We start from the raw sequence: 20,515 nt of genomic DNA, 5'->3' as shown, positions 1-20,515 counted from the left end.
TCATGTGTCTGACTTATTACAGGAATTGTTTGAAGTAAATGATTGGTTAAACTTGGTTTAATAGCTAGCTAAACTTACCACTTGTATGAACGTTTATAGTTTTGTTCTGCAGAAACACAAACAGACAATTCATCAGATATCATACCCGTAGCCAGGGGGGTTCGGGGGTTCGGACGACCCCCCCCCTTGAAATCAAATAAGCACTGTTAAAGTCAATGTCTTGTTCAAATTGTGACTGTTAAAGTAGAGTTCATGAGTCCAACGAACCCCCCCCCCCCCCCTTGGAAATTCCTGGCTATGGGCCTGAGATATACAACACAAAATTCAAACAAGCATGCTAGCAAATAAACATATGAAAACACCACCAAAATGAGTGTGAAGTTGACAGTACACACAGTATAGTAAACAAAAACTTTGCTCACAAAGTACAAATAAGTAAAATAGCGATACAAAGGTGTATAAAATTCGATATTCAAGACTACACATACATATTAATGAATAACCATGAGTATAAAATAAGGAGCATTCAAATACCACAAAATCAAGAATATCAGACCATGTATTAATCACAGAAATACTGAACTCAGAGGAAAATTCAAAACGGAAAGTCCCTAATCATATGGCAAAATCCCAAAGCTCAAACACATCAAACGAATGGATAACAATGGTCTTATTCCTGAATTGGTACAGACATGTTCTTATGTACAAAATAGTGGATTGAACCTGGTTTTACATCTAACTAAACCTCTCACTTGTACGACAGTCAAATTACTCATTGTAACATTGTTAAAAAAAGAACAAAAAGCATACAGGAGTAAAGGTGTCGGATGACATGATATGCTGTGCTTTGGAAAAGCCAGACCAAAAGGGTACGGCAACCATATTTTTGACAAAAGTATTATTTAAAAGGTTTGTTGAGGACTGTCCTAGCTAGTCTGATAAGATAACGAAGTGTGGTGGCCTTTTCTTTTTAGGGACTTGCTGTTGTTGAAATCTGAGTGCTTCATTTGTACTTAACACGTCTTCCTTGATAAATGCTGTCATCCTGTTTACTGCCGTAATTGCAAACAATCATAGTTTTTTTCTAAAAAATTCACTCTTTAATACAAGTCAGGTATATTATCAGCACTTATGTTGCACTTTCTGATGAGAAGGTTCTTAATTCGGTAATTACCAGTGGAGGATCCAGAAAAGGGGGGGTGGCACTGACTACCTAAGAGAAAACCCGCTCCCGTCATGCTTAAGTGATTTCCTTTATAATCAACCAAATGTTTTCCCTGAAAAGGGGAGGGAGGCTACCACCCCAATCCGCCACAAAGATATTATAATCAGAGCCGGCAAAATAGCATTTTTTTCTATTTTGCTGGTCCAGGCAAAGAAGCCATCAGTGGCGGATCTTATAAGTGACACTTTCGTGATTCCTTAAATAACCAACCATATTTTTTCCACAAAAAGGGGGCCCGGGCACCATGCCCCCTAAATCTGACTGATCATTGCCTTTTTTTTTAAGTTTACATATGTTTAAGTGCGATGAATAAAACGAATTCATCATACAAGATCTTGCAGTCAGTTCTTGGGCGAAGAGGGCTCTGAGGGCTACCCCCTTTTGATCGTTTTTTAAATAAAACAGGTCAACAAATGCACCTCGCTACGCTCACATGTAATTTCGTTGCTTGAAGTCGTTTGCATATTAAAAAAAACGGTGAGCTTAACCTTCGATAGAAATATTTATACGGATTAGATACTAGTAGTTAGTTTCTTCGAGATAACATTTTAAAGTTTACCAGCTTAATATTACTTGTCAAGTTAAGTCATATATGTAGTTGATTTAGTAGGAGCTACCAGAATCCTCCTTTTTTATTTCTTATTTACCACAATACTGTCACGTTCTCGACCAGCAACTAATTTGACAACATCTTAATTATTAGAAATCCTTGGTCTTTTGTTAGCTTAATGCTTAATGCGTATCCAAACCTGTCTCCGACTGGCATAAAAAAGAGAAACACGATTACTCAGATTGTAAAAATTTATATTATACATTATGTTATCCGTTACTTAACTGACCCTGACATTTCTCATTTCTTCTAGTCCAATGACTGTTGTGACCTATTCTAAGGTCAGTAACCATAGTTCAGTAACCCCTCTCTCTGCGAATCAATTTACCCAGAGTACATTCATTTATCGACTGAATTTATATCTCATCTTAATAATTCATAGTGGTTATTTTAACTTACCATTAAAAATGAAAATAACACTTTGTAATTTTAATATGCCTGAAGTTTTATTTATTAATTTACATATACCGAAAACTCTAAAAGCTATAAGGATGTATCAATACCAAAGAAGCCGTATGATCAAAAGGATCATAAACAGAATATAGTCAACGCCATCTGAAGTGTTTTCTGAACAATTTCTCTGCTGGCCTGGTGCTTGTATCATGATTTTAATATAAAACAGCTTTTCGATAATATAGCGATGCAATGTAAAAGAGTGGCGAAAGATACCAAAGGAACATCCAACTCATAAGTCGAAAACAAACTGACAACCCCATTTTTAATTTAGTATTTTTAGGAAAGATTGGCGGCAAATATAATTAAAATACATGAATTACGATCAGAAAGATACCAGTCAACAAACAATACCAGACATTTAAACAGACAACGTAAGGCATGTTGTCAGTTGTTATATTATGAAATGATATGAAACGCAAGTGAGATACATAACATTATACCAGACATCGATCAGTGAGATAAATAACATGATACCAGACATCGATCAGTGAGATAAATAACATGATACCAGACATCGATAAGTGAGATAAATAACATGATACCAGACATCGATAAGTGAGATACATAACATGATACCAGACATCGATCAGTGAGATAAATAACATGATAACATGATACAAGACATCGATCAGTGGGATAAATAACATGATACCAGACATCGTTCAGTGAGATACATAACGTGATACCAGACATCCATCAGTGAGATACATAACATGATACCAGACATCGTTCAGTGAGATAAATAACATGATACCAGACATCGATCAGTGAGATAAATAACATGATACCAGACATCGTTCAGTGAGATAAATAACATGAAACCAGACATCGATCAGTGAGATACATAACATGATACTAGATACCGATGAGTGGCACACATGATAACTGACATCAATGAGTGGCACACATGATAACTGACATCGATGAATGGCAAACATTATAACTGACATCGATGAATGGCACACATGATAACTGATATCGATGAATGGCACACATGATAACTGACATCGATGAATGGCACACATGATAACTGACATCGATGAATGGCACACATGATAACTGACATCGATGAATGGCACACATGATAACTAATAACTGATATCGATGAATGGCACACATGATAACTGATATCGATGAATGGCACACATGATAACTGATATCGATGAATGGCACACATGATTACTGACGTCGATGAGTGACATACATAACAGTATACCAGACATCAATGAATGACATACATGATACCAAACAACAAATAGTATCAGGTAAAAAACTAAAATAACAAATATCAATAGCAGACATGAGAATATGACACAGTGAGCATTGGACATGATAACACGCAATCCGAAGAGTCAGGAATAATCACCACAGAGCAGAAGAGTCAGGCATGATAAATAGTCAGACATCTAGTGGGTCATGCATGATGATTAGTCACCAGGAGAGTCGGGCATGATTATCAGAGAGCAGAAGAGAGCCAGACATCAGAACAATCAGGCATGATAACAAGAGAACAGAAGAATCAGCCATGATAAATAGTCATCAGAAGAATCAGGCACGATAACAAGTCAGCAGGAAAGTCAGACATGATAACCACAGAGCAGACGAATCAGGTATGATAAATAGTCAGAAATCTAGTGAGTCATACATGATGACAAGTCAGCAGGATTGTTGGGCATGATATAGAGAGATAAAGAGTCAGACATGATAACAAGAGAGAAGAAGAGTCATACATGATAGCAAGTCATCAGTAGATTCATGCATGTTAACCAAAGAACTTGAGACTTAGGCATGATAGTCAGAGAGCTGGAGATTCAGGCATGATAACCAGAGAGCAGAAGAGAGCCAGGCATGATACCCAGAGAACAGACATGAAAACAAGAGAGCAAAAGAGTCAGACATGATAACAATTCATCAATAGAGTCAGGCATGATAATCAGAGAGCAGGAGAGTCAGACTTGATAATCAGAGAGCAGGAAATTCAGACATTATAATCAGAGAGCAGAAGAGAGTCTGGCATGATAACCAGAGAGCAGAAGAGAGTCAGACATTATAATCAGAGTGCAGGAGATTCACTGAGACGTGATAATCAGAAAGCAGAGGCATGATAATCAAGGAGCAGAAGAGAGTCAGACATGATAATCAGATAGCCGAGATTAAGACATGATAACCAGAAAGTGGGAGATTTAGACATAACAGAACCAACATAATGATAAAGGCAAAAACATCGTAGCAAGTATAGGAAACAAAAATAGCTCGTTTCAATCTGACGAAACAATGACGAAATACATTCTACCACTCAGAGGTCACGTACACATTGTATTTATTGAGCTACAAACAGGTGGGTTTAATGATATTAGCCAGACAAAGACCCTAATCAAGATTAATTAAGGTCATGTATATTTGTGTATACCTTCTTTATTCTCCTTGAATCGTAAACAAATTCGACATTTACAACACGTTGGTTAACCAGTTCTATTTCATTCTCATTGCTATAGCAGAAGAAGAATTATATTGATATTGTATCAGACGGATCATTCGTTTATTCCCAAGAATAGTTGTTCACATACCATTTAAATATGTTTACTAAGAAAGTATAAAAAAAAAACATTAAAAAAGCAAAAACAAAATTAAAAGCAGAATTGCTTAAACTTCACCTCTACATATAGAAACACAAGGAAGAGGTTGTAAACAACTATATGCTACCGTAGATCTTCAACAATAAGCAATATAAATAATCGTATGGAAAAGCTAATACAGGATCCGGTATGACTAAATGTGTGTGTGAAACAATTCAAAAAGAATATTCATTTTAACGTAGACGTGCAAAGTAAAGTCAGATGGTGACGACTTCGTGAGTTTGTACTAATATACTGTCGTAAACACCATAGAGATCCATACGTATATCCTACAATACCATATTATTAGAAGAGCTGATGTCTAGCAGTCCTTTTACTCTGTATTTTGTTGGATTGCTGTCTTGTTGCCATTTATACTGAATACCTTACGAGAATTTATTTTCATTTACCTGTGAACATTATTATATTTGGCGGCATTTTGTTAAAGGTCATGGTTGGTTTTTTTTCTGAAATTGTTTAACATATAACCCCTTATTTTATTGATTTTGTATTTACATTGTGTCATAGATCCAATTTTCTCGTTCAGTGTATGTTCACGTGTGTTAATTATACATATGTCTTATGATTGAGCTAAGCAATTTCGATTGATATTTTATAGTGCGTCTTTCTATTTTGTGATGTTACACTTATATGGTTTCAGATAAGGGTGCAGATTGGTACCTATTAAAACGTTTCAACCCGTTGCATTTGTTTGCCCCTGTCTTAAGTCTGGAATCTGATGTTCAGTAGTTGTCGTTTGTTAATATGGTTCACGAGTGTTTCTCGTTTCTCGTTTTTTTTTTTTATTATTAGACCGTTGGTTTTCCCGGTTGAATGAGTTTGACCTTAATCATTTTGAGACTCTTTATAGCTTGATCTTCGGTGTGAGCCAATGCTCCGTGTTAAGTCCGTACATTGACCTATCATGGTTTACTTGTACAAATTTTGACTTGGATGGAGAATTTTCTCATTGTCACTCATACATCTTCTTGTATTTATATAAAGGTATTGTAAAATTAAAATTGGATATCTTTCAACTACTACTGTCTGTTACTTTCAAATAAAACATTGCAACGTACTTTCCCCTTTAACCTACTATATTTGATATTATTATACAACTGTTTAATATCATCGTGCTGGGCAGAATTTGTTGTTTCTGTTTCGACAGACTGGAAGTAATGAAACACAATAGAACTGTGAGATGTACTGTACTTTATTTTAAAATACAAATAAAAAGATATGGGATATAGTGATCACTATCAGTGAGACAACAACCCAACGACATAAATAAACACATCATAACCAACCTGATTTTACTAGTATCTCATTTGGTAGCTGTGATTGTCGTTTATTCCACATCTCCCTTAATTGTAAAATGTTTCAATTTTACTGGTAGGTCATTCTATTCAGTAGTTTATCTAAACGAGCTGTCGTTTGCACTTTGAAAACTAAGGGTACAAATGACAAGTGACCATTGGTTTGGCCTTGACGATATAAATAGCCATTGTTAAAGTAAACGTAGACAAATTTTGAAGGATTTAAAACATGGTTCTATTAAGTTTATAGGGCTGTTTGCAAAAATAGACATTAATACTTTATCACAATGTTCGGGTTTTTATTTAACACCGTCCTTGACAGTGAACTTGAAATAAAAAAAAAAGGAACAGTATAAATGAGCTTATAAAAGATTTTCGACACATGGATTTTTTGTAAGTTTAACATTAATGCTACTTATAATAAAGTTAATCAATTATGAACTACTGTATGACGAAAAGAAAAACTGGCATTGATTTACGTGCATATAATGTTACAAGATATGGTCAGATATTGCCCAGGGTCAAGACGGGATATTTCAGTTATTGGCTTTTAAAAGAACTTGGTACTTTATACAAATGGTAAGAAAAAAGAATGAAAGCAAAAAAAAAGCAAGAGCAGCAATCCTCCTCCCACCTCCTGTTCCGACATCAATAAAACTTATAAAAAAAAAAATTAAAAAAATACATTATGTTCTCCCATACTAAGTATCAACCAGTATACAGCATACAGACTTCATCATTATTCTGAGAAAAGCATGACATTGTTCAATACTATTTTAAGTCCAAGGTACTGTAAAGAAGTATTGATCTCTTCTCTTACAAACCAGTTGTTAGAAAACGTTAAACCCCGTTTTTACTTTTGTTTTTGTTTACAATTTTCAAAATTGATTAGTTAACTTGTATAAACATAGATTTCTTCCATTTTCATGATGTAAAATAAGCGGTAACCCTTTTCTCTCGGTATATTTCAGCGAAAATGGTGTTTAAAAAATGCCACAAAGTCAAAACATCGAAACAAACTTAACGAAATCACATTTGTGAGCACTTGTTGAGAGCAACTCTGAATATGATGCTGGATCGAATAGAAAAGAATTTGATCCAGTAATTTTTAATGGGTGGTTCCATCCATATGCGCCCTTTCAAAGTATTGATCGTAAAAAAGGGGTTCAATCCCGGGACCCCCTGGATCCACTACTGTTGACATTTTGTATAAACATCTGTCTATTTTTAAGACTCTATATATACGTTGTCCTATAGATGACCCTTGATTACTTTTATTGTTGAGTTGCTGTCTCATTGACCTATATAAATTTTAAAAACATCTTATGAAATTAACGTTAGAATTCAAAGCTGGTCATAAAATTTTAATCAAACATGAATTGAAAACTATGTTCCTATTATTAATGGAGATCATTAAATAAAATTTAGAAAGGAAATGGGGAATGTGTCAAAGCGACAACAACCCGATCATAGAGCAAACAACAGCCGAAGGCCACCGATGGGCCTTCAATGTAGCGAGAAACTCCCGCACCCGTAGGTGTTCTTCAGCTGGCCCCTTAAAAAATATGTATAATAGTACAGTGATAATGGACGTCATACTAAACACAAGAAACTAAAATTAAAAATCATACAAGACTAACAAAGGCCAAAGGCTCCTACCTGACTTGGGACAGGCGCAAAATTGAGGCAGGGTTAAACATTAAAGCATGTTTTCACAATGTTTTTGGTATACAAATATAACAGAAAACTTAAGATTTAAGGTGTAGTAAAACATATTCAGCAATGCCAGACTAAGACAAAAGACAAATGATTCTACAAATAGGATGCATACTAATGATTTACATGAAGAAAGTTTTTATTACGTTTTTGAATTTCACTATAGCTGAAGGACAATTATGATGAGTCACTAATATAGTCATATGTTAACATACTTTTTTTAATTTTAGAGATAAATGGGCACATGATGATATTCAAAAACACCAAGAAAAACAATATTTAAACAAAATACCCTCAAGACCTTTAGAGGGTTATTATAAATGACATTTTCTGAAAGCAGAACATGAAATCTGTTATTCACATGTTATATAGACTTATATATACATCTTTACTACTTCTTCACTAACAGAATATAATACATCAGCCATGGGCATTAAGTATTCGGTAGGCAGCCAAGACTTTTGTAGATTTTAAAGTACATTTACACCATAGAAGAGCTCACCTTTGAGTTTTCATACTGTGTTCGAACTGCTACATAAACCGATAATATACTTGGATTATCTTTAAGCCATTTAATAAGATTTATGAAATGTGGACAAGGTCAAAGATAAAGTTACTTGATATTATTCCAAAGAAGACCAGTATTTTCCATTTTTCATTTGTACATAAATGAAACATTTTCTGGTTTAAAGTGAAAAAGAGTAAAATGCACTTCAATGTTTTATGACTGGTTTACCAGCATATTTGATGAGAATAATAATTATCATGTGGTACACATATGTTATACTACGATATATATTCATTTGCAGTGACTCTTCAATCTTGTAGCTAGTTTCAAAGGACACAAACTTTATTATACCATAATAATTTTATTTGTTACTAAGTTTGTCAACAGTAACACATCATCAGTATAAAATTTTACGATTTTAAAATGGCTGAGTATGAAATGTCAGGATATAAAAGATATTTTATATATCCTGAAAAACCTCGCTTACCTGTCATTGAGGGAATTTATGAAAATTGTTCGAATAGAAAATTAGCAATAAAATATTCATAAATTGCAATCTTTTTCTTTCAACAATTCAACGACATGCAAAGTTTAAAGCCAAAATCTACATTTTACCCCTATGTTCTATTTTTAGCCATGGTGGCCATCTTGGTTGGCTGGCCGGGTCATCGGACACATTTTAAACTAGATACCCCAATGATGATTATGGCCAAGTTTGGTTAAATTTGGCCCAGTAGTTTCAGAGGAGAAGATTTTTGTAAAAGATTACAAAAATTTAAAAAAAATGGTAAAATTGACTGTAAAGGGCAATAACTCCTTAAGGAGTCAACTGACCATTTTGGTCATGTTAACTTATTTGTAGATCTTACTTTGCTGAACATAATTGCTGCTTACAGTTATCTCTAACTATAATAATATTCAAGATAATAACCAAAAATGGCAAAAGTTCCTTAAAATTACCAATTCAGGGGCAGCAACCCATCAACTGGTTGTCCGATTCATCTGAAAATTTCAGGGCATATAGATCTAGACTTGATAAACAATATTACCTATTATAAGCCAAAATCTACATTTTACCCCATTGTTCTATTTTTAGCCATGGCGGCCATCTTGGTTGGCTGGCCGGGTCATCGGACACATTTAAAACTAGATACCCCAATGATGATTATGGCCAAGTTTGGTTAAATTTGGCCCAGTAGTTTCAGAGGAGAAGATTTTTGTAAAAGTTAACAGACGACGACAGACTCCAAGTGATGAGAAAAACTCACTTGACCCTTCGGGCCAGGTGAGCTAAAAATATGAAATGACATAGTCATGGTTAAAATTAATATTTATTAATTGTAACTTCTAAAAATAAATGTACAGCTAATGATCTCAAGACAATAATAATTTTCTAGAAACAGTTCTATACACTGTTCCACAAGATATTGTCTGGACACTAGAAAAATGCTTATTAGGGCCCCTTTTATACCCTTTATTCCTAAACCAAAGGGACCATAACCCCCAAATCAATCCAAACCTTCCTGTTTGTGGTTTCAAACTTTGTGTTTAAATTTCAAAGATTTATATTTACTGATACTAAAGTATTTGGCAAATTTTCAATTATGCTAAAATTATTGGCAAATTTCCAATGTAGTTTATTATACTGAAGTTATTGGCAAATTTCCAATGGAGTTTTTTAATACTGAAGTTGTATATATTGGCAAATTTCAAATACACACATTTAAAAGTAGTGTGAAGTAGTTCAAGTATTACTTTTTGATTACCTCCCTTACACTGCATTCAAATTGTCTTAACTGTCCTTTAACCAGAAAAAAACCTTGTTTTTCCCCTTTTTGCCCCTAATTCATAAATGGTTTGAGCCATAACCCCCCAAAGTCAATCCTAACCATTCCTTAGTAGTGTGGAATCTTGTGGTATAATTTCAGAATGATTCATACACTTTTACAAAATTCATTGTCTTGAAACTACAAAAATGCTTGTTTTTAGACCCTTTTTGGCCTTTTATTCCTTGACTGTTTGCCCCATAACCTTTAAATTTTATTCATTTTTATTTTCTTATACTGAAGTTATTATCCGGAAACCATCCGTCTTTGGACGACGCTGACGACGACGCAGACACCGCCAACGTGATACCAATATAAGACCGCAAAATTTTGGTGGTATAAAAATTAATAAAACTAGGATCAACCTGTTTAATGAAATTTCTAATATTGTCCCCAGTTTTAATTCAATGAGTAAAGAAAACAAATTTGATTTTACATTTTCTTATAATGTTATATATCATTGATAATTTCATAGAGGAGGCATGCTGTCAAAAATAGTATTATAATTAATACAATATATCAATAATCTTTATTTATTTTTTTCAATGCTACATGTTTGTATTGTTTAACTCTTTCCTCCATAATGACGCCTTTTGACACCACCCCATTTACTCCATAATGACACCTCTTGACGCCTGTGTAGTACCTCAGTTGAAATGCTTTGACTACAAAGAGTCTGCAGTAGACTTAATAAAATTTGTTTCCAATATGAAAAGGAATATCATAAGAAAATCTGACTTTAATTTATTTGATGAAATAGTTGTTTTTTGCAATGCCTTTTAATACTTTATAGCATATTTTCAGCATTTTATTGAAAAAATCCTATGCGAATCAAGTATGCAAAAAAAAAAATTAGGAAAGGATTAATGTCTATCATTTTGTCTTTTAGCCTGTCTGTCTGTCTGTTTATTTGTTTTGTATTGGTTTGTTTATTTAGTAACAATCCTATTGTTTGGATTTTATAATAATAAAATTCTTATTCTTATATATAGTACATGTATTAGATAAAAGATCAAACCACAAAAACTTAGCTTAAATCACTTAACCATGAAAATGAAGTCAAGGACACCTGCCAGTTGAACATGCACACCTTATAATCCTTCTATACCCCAAATATAGTAGATCTATTACTTAAGTTATGGACTCAACCACAAAACCTTCTTCACTGATCCATGGCATGAGGTCAAGGTTAAATGAAAACTGCCTCACAGACATGAGGACCTTACAAGGTACGCACATACTAGATATTGTTATCCTGTTACTAATAATTATTAACAGAGAAATTAACATTACAGTCACTGAACTATGAGAATGAGGTCAAGGATAATGGACATATGACAGACAGAAACTTCATAACAAAAGGCATCTATACAACAGAGTATGAAGAATTCAGTACTACCACCTTCAAAAATAAAAAAGCTTTAAAAAGTTAGTAAACACTGAAGCAGCCACCACAGCCACCGCTGCCAGATCACTAACCCTATGTTGTTTTGTGACAAAAGTTGCAAATCTTTTCTAGGTTAATAATTGATTTCATCTAAGACAGCTTCCAAAATAAAGAGCAAAAATGCTAATAAAAAGGAGTAATAATGAATAAACTCATAGACATCTGCAGTAGATTGTGATAGTGTGGCACTTTTTCAACTTAACTTTCTCAAACTATAGTATAATTGTATTACACATATTATTCAACTCCCAGTACTTACATTTTAACTCGTATGGTCTATTTTCAGCAATAGCACCAATGTTGTTTGGTAATTTAAGTGAGAAAAAATAATGAACTTCAATTCATACTAGATACCCTAAGAAACATTCAAGCCATGTTTGGTTGAAATTGGTCACAAAAACTGTCTGTCTAAATCATTTAGTCTCATTAGCAATCAAATCACATCTTAATAAAAAAAAAAAAAGTAAATCAAATACTTTGGACATACAAGGGGAGATAACAATCATAAAATTATGTACTTCAAAAGTAAGATGGATTATTCCCCTATCTTATATAAATTAACATAACATTTTTTTTTACTACCGGTAATGTACAGCATTTTTTGGTTCTGTACTTCAAAACTCAGTCATATTACCACTAATTCTGAATCCTCAGTTTGAGGATCTAATTTCATAAGCTTTAAATCTAACAAATTTAAGTCAATAAACCCTGAATGAGGGGGGGGGGGACAGATAATCTACATGGATATGAGGTGGGTCAATGCTATTACAACTGAATACCAAATAGCATTGACTTACCATTTTTCTTATGGCCGCCATGTTTGATGATGGATCAAAACTTCGGATACTATTCATAAATAAGATACACTAAAGAACATTCCGTTACAGTTTGAAGGTATTTGGTCCAGTAGTTTCAAAGGAGAAGTTTCTTGAAATAGGTACCCAGACAGAAGAAGATAAACACCAAGTGATCGCATTAGCTCATATGGTGCCCCTTTGGGCTGCTGTGAGCTAAAAACAACATTCTAATGCATGGTTTAATACACCAGATAAAAAAATGAACCTGTTGAATACTTAAAAATTAAACTTTGTAATATCAGTATGCAAAAACCTGTATAATGATCTTAAATATGCAAGTTTAGTTTAACTGGACCCTATTATTTCTGCTGTTCATTTAAACCATTTTGACAGCTTCGAAAGTATAATTGACAGGATGTTAGCCAAAGTAAAATTGAGAATGGAAATGGGGAATGTGTTAAAGAGACAACAACCCGACCAAATAAAAAACATCAGCAGAAGGTCACCAATAGCCAAAGTTCATGTTTATATGCATTTGCAAGGTTTCTTTCCTTCTTAAAAAAACATTGGTCACACTATTCAACCAAAATAAGATTTATTATGCACAGATGAATATGGATCAGATATACATCCTAAACAAATTTCATGGTAGTCCATGTTTGTGGCCAATATTGTTTGAAACACAAGAGTGCACATGCTGAAATGTCTCGCCTTCTTTTACTAATCATTGATATTATGTTGATAGTTCTAAATATAAAGCTTTATTACAACTGTCACATAAACTTTACATCAACGAAGAAAACTAATTATTGACCAATGAACCATGAAAATGAGGTCAAAATCAGATAAACCATGCCAGACAGACATGTACAGCTAACAATTCTTCCATACAACAAATATAATTGACCTATTGGTTATAGTTTAAGAAAAACAGACCAAAACACAAAAACTTAACAATGAGCAATGAAGCTTGAAAATGAGGTCACGGTCAAATAAAACCTGAGCCAATGACATATAGATCATAAAATATTTCCATACTGTACACCAAATATAGTTTATTTATTGTATATAGTATTAGAAAAAAGACTAAAACTCAAAAACTTAACTTTAACCACTGAACCATGAAAATGAGGTCAAGGTTAGATGACACCTGCCAGTTGGACATGTACACCTTACAGTCCTTTGATACACCAAATATAAAAGACCTATTGCATACAGTATATTAAAGAAAACTTACCAAAACACAAAAACTTTATTATACCACTGAACCATGAAAATGAGGTCAATGTTAGATGACACCTGCCAAGTGGACATGTACACCTTACAGTCCTTCCATACACCAAATATACTAGACCTATTGCTTATAGTATCTAAGATATGGACTTGACCATCAAAACTTAACCTTGTTAGCTGATCCATGAAATGAAGTCGAGGTCAAGTGAAAACTGTCTGACGGGCAAGAGGACCTAGCAAGGTAAGCACATACCAAATATAGTTATCCTATTACTTATAATAAGAAAAAATTTAACATTACAAAAAATCTTTTCAAGAAGTCACTGAACCATGGAAATGAGGTCAAGGACATTGGACATGTGACTGATGGAAACTTTGTAACATGAAGCATCCAGGTCTTCCACCTTCCAAAATATAAAGCTATTAAGAAGTTAGTTAACACCGCCGCTGCTGGAACACTATCCTTATGTCAAGCTTTCTGCAACAAAAGTCAAAGGCTCGACAAAAAACTATTAAAATTTATCCGAAAAGGTCATCAAAATTAATATTTTTTTAAGAGAGTGTTTATCTATGAAATCATAATGTTCTTATGCGTCAGAACTTTGATTCTTCAGATATTTTTATATACTTTGTCTTTAGATGTTTTAAACTTTTAGTTCTGAATCAAAGTTTTACAGAATTATGTGCTAATACTTAGCCTTTGTGAACCTTCACCCTTGAGTAAGTGACAGTTTTTCAAGTCTGAGTGCAGAAATTAATACATAAAACAACAAAAAGTTTCTGAGTAAATACTACTGTGTTCTTTTATTTATATAGAGAAGTGTAAACATGAAATCACAAGCATAAGAGTACCATAGTGTTGAAGAAATGTACAACAAAAATGCCCTATGTAAGAAGATTGAATTCTAGAAATATCAATGCATAAAATATCATTCTTATATAACAAAAATCACTTTAAACTAAGAGACTCTACAGAGATCATTCACCTGAATATATACTAAAAGTCAACATTATCCAAATCATATGACTATCAAGAATGGTCTCTGTGACCATGTTTGTCCTATAGAATGAAATATAAGGAATTTAATCAAAGGACTTGCCATTCATTATTTCCCTTAACTTGATATGCATATGTCATGTAATTTCAGATGGTAGTCTTGTAGAAAGATGAGAGCTATTAGACATGAACTTGAAAAAGGACTATATTAGGACTATTTCACCTTAGTACATTTGGCTTCATATACTGTATATGTACTTATTTTTCGTGATGTATTTATTGTTACAACTTTCGTTACTTTTGTACTGATGTTTTTGGAAATACCGCAAAATTAAATACATGCAAATTCATCGAGAAAACCATTATCTCAAAAAATTAAGAATTTGCAAAAAAAAAGGACAGATACAGAATATCAGATATTCTAAACAAATACAGCAATACTGTTTTTTTCTGTTGGTTAACATATTTTCAAACTTGACACTAACAGTGGATGATTGTGGCATGGTTTTGCCTTAATTTACCTTAATTTACCTATCTGATAAGGAACACATTTTGTTTTACAGTTAAAGGATAATAGCAGACAACAGATGTCAAGTAATAGCCACATTTACCAGAAAAGCTTTATAATTCATTATGTTTAGTGAAATGTAATAATAAGAATTAAATTTTCTAGAATGATTGTGATCAAAATTTCAACATAAGTAAATTACTAAAATCAAATTGACATTTTCTACTAAATATAACAAAAAATATTCCTTTAGAACTAACATATCTACAGATACATAAAAATCTAAAGTGACAACACATCTATGTTGTAATGAGACTATAATATAGTTTGTGATCTTTAACAAGAGTTGCCACACTTGAACGGCTGATCTGCTGAAATATTGAATTTGTTTAATAGGCAATAGATCAATTCACTGTCAGAAGTGTTTGGCTTTAGTTGGTAGTACTTTGCACTTGTGTCAATAGAATACTTTGGATAAATTATTATTAGTTAGGCGCACATGAATTCCGTGGGTACAGATGAACAACGTTGTTAAAGGTTCAAGGAATTCCTAATTTTCTGTAGGGTTGAATGCAGACCTTGGCAAACCTAGGAAATCAAATACACATTGTATCCAGAAAAAGGCAGGTTTTTCTCCCTCCAAAAAAAATTGATACCCACGAAAATAAATGAATCCACTATATGTATGTGAACAGTTCTTATTGCATTTAATGATTACTTGTGTTTGTATATTTACTATTATGCCATAAACATGTTGTCTTTACAAGGGTAAAGTCAGTTACAGTGTGTTAGATAAAAGTCGCAAATCCTTGACAATCAGCACAGGAATTAATCACAACTATGTAAAATATTATTAATGAAATATGTAGAAGAAGATTGAAACACATTAGCCACTGAGGTCAAAGTCACAACGTAACTTAATACAGATGGACTTATTCTTACCAACCAATCAACATACCAAATATCATTAATCTACCATGTAGAGATACTGAGGAACTAATCTCATACTGAAAACTTTACCTGACTACATGCATACAGATACTGAGGAACTGATCTCATACTGAAAACTTAACCTGACTACATGCATACAGATACTGAGGAACTGATCTCATACTGAAAACTAACCTGACTACATGCATACAGATACTGAGGAACTGATCTCATACTGAAAACTTTACCTGACTACATGCATACAGATACTGAGGAACTGATGTCATACTGAAAACTTAACCTGACTACATGCATACAGATACTGAGGAACTGGTGTCATACTGAAAACTGAATCTGACTACATGCATACAGATACTGAGAAACTGATCTCATACTGAAAACTTAACCTGACTACATGCATACAGATACTGAGAAACTGATCTCATACTGAAAACTAACCTGACTACATGCATACAGATACTGAGGAACTGATCTCATACGGAAAACTGAATCTGACTACTGGTGTGTAAAACAAAGAACAAGGCCATATGACCACCAATCCACATACCAAATAGTATGACCTATCATGTATAATCATGTATAATTAATAAGTAAAAGAACTTATTCTAAAACCTAAATACAACCACTGCAGTGTGACCACAGGCTAACAAGGTCTCTTCAAAAACTATTTAGATAAACATTTTGATCTTCCTTTTATATAACAGTGGGATTGAAATTATTTACAATTGTTAATGCTGTTGCTACAAGGAAAGTAAAACAAATGTCTTGTTTACTGCAATGCTCATTGCATGAGAGACAAAAAAACAAAACAAATTGTAAAAAATTATCATTACTCAATCATTGTTCTATATAATAATATATAACAGAAATTTATAAAAAGAAAATTAATGAAAATGCCTATCCATGAAACTTTTATTAATAATTATAAGATATACAGATTAATTCTTTTTAATGAAAAATAAGTTTTAATAAATTTGAATGAACATGTTCAATTAGATCATCTAACATAAAACTACTGAAAAAAGGGTTAACAGAGTATTTCTTAACAAAATAGCTGCTCTATGCAATAGTTGTCTCCAATTACATCAATTTAATCATTTACATAAGGTCCTATGATTGTTAAATCCATACAGAAAATTAAACTAGATTTTGTCTTACATATAAGCAAGTTTATACACATACCTCTTTACATTTTTACTGATGTTTTGAGGTTCAATCTTATTTTATTCCGTACCATAATTTGAACTATGAAATCAAGTCATCATATTCTTTCTCATTTTTAGGTGTAATTTATTAGTGTGTTAATGTGGAATGTTGAATGTTTCATGGAGATTAAAAATATGTACATTTGTATCTTAGGGTAAACTCTTTGATCTTTTTAGCGTTATAATGAAACACAACTAAAGGAAAATCTAACCAAGACAGACAACCTTTCCTACATCAATATTGCATACAAATGAAAAAGAATGTGTATGTAAAACAATACATCCTACTAGTATTGCAACCAAAAATAAATCTACAAAAAAAAGCTTTTCTGTAAGTTTCCATGTCATACAAATTCTGGTCTTATTTAAACCTCAAAACAATATCATTTCATGAGCACCTGAGAGTCATACAATCAAAAGAAGGTATACTGAACAAAAATATTACACATTTTAAAACAAAAATTTTGTTAACATTTTTTAAGTATAAAACTGTGGGTCACAATATCCTGCATATTTGCATGGTTTATACTGGATAAAATTCAACCCCTTTACTACCTGTGCTTTAAATACATGTGAAATTTGAAATCAGTTTCAAAATTAGAAATTTATTTACCTATTAGAACACATTACTCAGTGGTTATTGTTGTATTAGAAGTATCAGATATGCATTGCAAAATCCCTACTGAAATAAACATCAGGTTGGTTTGCAACACAGCCTGATGCAAGTCTCCAGTGTAGGATTGGCTTAACAAAATCTGTATAAGAAACCTGATTTTCATCGAGGGATGTGACGGTTCTAATATTGTTTACTGTAAAACTTATTCCCAGATATGTAATAAAAATTGGTAGCCGAATGGACAACAACATTAGAATGGAATGGAACATTTTATTAGCATTAAATCCATTAAGTCAAGTCTTAGTCATTATATTGTAAACATATTTGTTAGAAGTTACTTTTTAAGTAGTCCAGCAGTTTGAAAAATTGATAATATGAAAAATTTACAAATGGACAAGGTGCACTAAATGATGACAAACAATTTAGCTGGCCTTTGGCTTGGTATTAAATTTTACAAAAAGTTACAAATTTGGTTTAACAATGTATTAGGATCACTAGGTTTTAATATTAGACATAGACTACAGATGCTTAAAGATAACCATCAAAATGCATGGTCCTAAGACCAGATTATGGTAACTAAAAAGGGTGACTAAGACACAAAATGTAAGATATTGTTTGAATTTAGAAAGTTTTGCAAAGTTTTTATGAGTTGCAAAAAATTAAAAAATAAATTTGATAGATTATTGTACACAACAAGTCTGGAAATCCTTATGATCAAACTCAAATGTTTGTCCATTGTACAACAATCATTAAAATGATTGTACGCAAAAAAAATCTGAATTTACAGTATTCAATAAAGTCTCCACATTCAACAAGATATTATTAACACATCTTTTAACTTCCATAATCTTTAATGCAATACCATTCATTGTAAATTAAGTTCAAATCAGACAAACCTTCTATTTTACGGCAGTATGCAATAAAATTAACTACAAATAATTTCAATCTATAAAAAATAAAAAAACAAGAGTGCACACACTGAAATGTCTCGCCTTCTTTACTAATCATTGATATTATGTTGATGCTCCTAAATATAAAGCTTTATTACGACTGTCACATAAACTTAACATGAATCATGAAAATGAGGTCAAGGTCAGTTGACCCATATGCCAGGCAGACATGTACAGCTAACAATGCTTCCATACAACAAATATAGTTGACCTATTGCTTATAGTTTAAGAAAATAGACAAAAACACAAAAACTTAACACTGAGCAATGAACCGTGAAAACCAGGTCAAGGTCAAATAAAACCTGCACGACTGACATATAGACATAAAATATTTCCATACACCAAATATAGTTGACCTATGACATATAGTATTAGATAAAAAGACCAAAACTCAAAAACTTAACTTTGACCACTGAACCATGAAAATGAGGTCAAGGTCAGATGACATCTACCCGCTAGACATGTACACCTTACAATCATTCCATACAACAAATATAGTAAACCTATTGCATGAAGTATGAGAAAAACAGACCAAAACACAAAAACTTAACTATAACCACTGAACCATGAAAATGAGGTCAAGGTCAGATGACATCTGCCCGCTTGACATGTACACCCTACAATCATTCCATACAACAAATATAGTAAACCTATTGCATAAAGTATGAGAAAAACAGACCAAAACACAAAAACTTAACTATAACCACTGAACCATGAAAATGAGGTCAAGGTCAGATGACACCTGCCAGTTGGACATGTACACCTTACAGTCCTTCCATACACCGAATATACTAGACCTATTGCTTATAGTATCTGAGATATGGACTTGACCACCAAAACTTAACCTTGTTCACTGATCCATGAAATGAGGTCGAGGTCAAGTGAAAACTGTCTAACGGGCATGAGGACCTTGCAAGGTACGCACATACTAAATATAGTTATCCTATTACTTACAGTAAGAGAGAATTTAACATTACAAAAAATCTGAACTTTTTTTTCAAGCGGTCACTGAACCATGAAAATGAGGTCAAGGACAATGGACATGTGACTGACGGAAACTTTGTAACATGAGGCATCTATATACAAAATATGAAGCATCCAGGTCTTCCACCTTCTAAAATATATAGCTTTTAAGAAGTGAGTTAACACCGCCGCCGCCGCCGGATTACTATCCCTATGTCGAGCTTTCTGCAACAAAAGTTGCAGGCTCGACAAAAACATCTATCTGTAATGTGTGTATTAACAAATTTTGTAAGTATTTAATGAACAATATTTCTATCTCTTTAAAGCATAACTCTTTAAAAACAAAATATAAGCTCTGACATCACAATTCAAAACTTCATATAAATTTGTTGACAATCAGTGCTTTATACAATTCAGAATGCTTGTGACCTGATCCAGCTCTGCAGTTACCAATATAAGAAATATTAAACCCATAATTAAATTATACAAACTAAAATGAGGTAAAAGAAGTTAGATATGAAATTCATATTTCATCTGAACAGAATTCAAAGACAGATTTAACACAGAAATTATTCA

The 20,515-nt window shown here is 32.8% G+C and overlaps 1 long non-coding RNA gene across 1 annotated transcript; it reads left to right on the top strand.

Moving 5' to 3' along the window:
* The first annotated feature begins 6,260 nt into the window (after positions 1-6,260).
* On the top strand, positions 6,261-8,711 carry LOC143070481 (uncharacterized). The gene is made up of 2 exons (XR_012976540.1): positions 6,261-6,615; positions 8,169-8,711. It is a non-coding gene; the product is annotated as an uncharacterized LOC143070481 (long non-coding RNA).
* The last annotated feature ends 11,804 nt before the right edge of the window (positions 8,712-20,515 follow it).

This window comes from Mytilus galloprovincialis, chromosome 4 (assembly GCF_965363235.1).
Source record: "Mytilus galloprovincialis chromosome 4, xbMytGall1.hap1.1, whole genome shotgun sequence".
In the NCBI taxonomy this organism is placed as follows: domain Eukaryota; kingdom Metazoa; phylum Mollusca; class Bivalvia; order Mytilida; family Mytilidae; genus Mytilus; species Mytilus galloprovincialis.
Note: the sequence above shows the minus strand (reverse complement) of the source record. Positions and strands in the feature narration are given on the sequence as shown.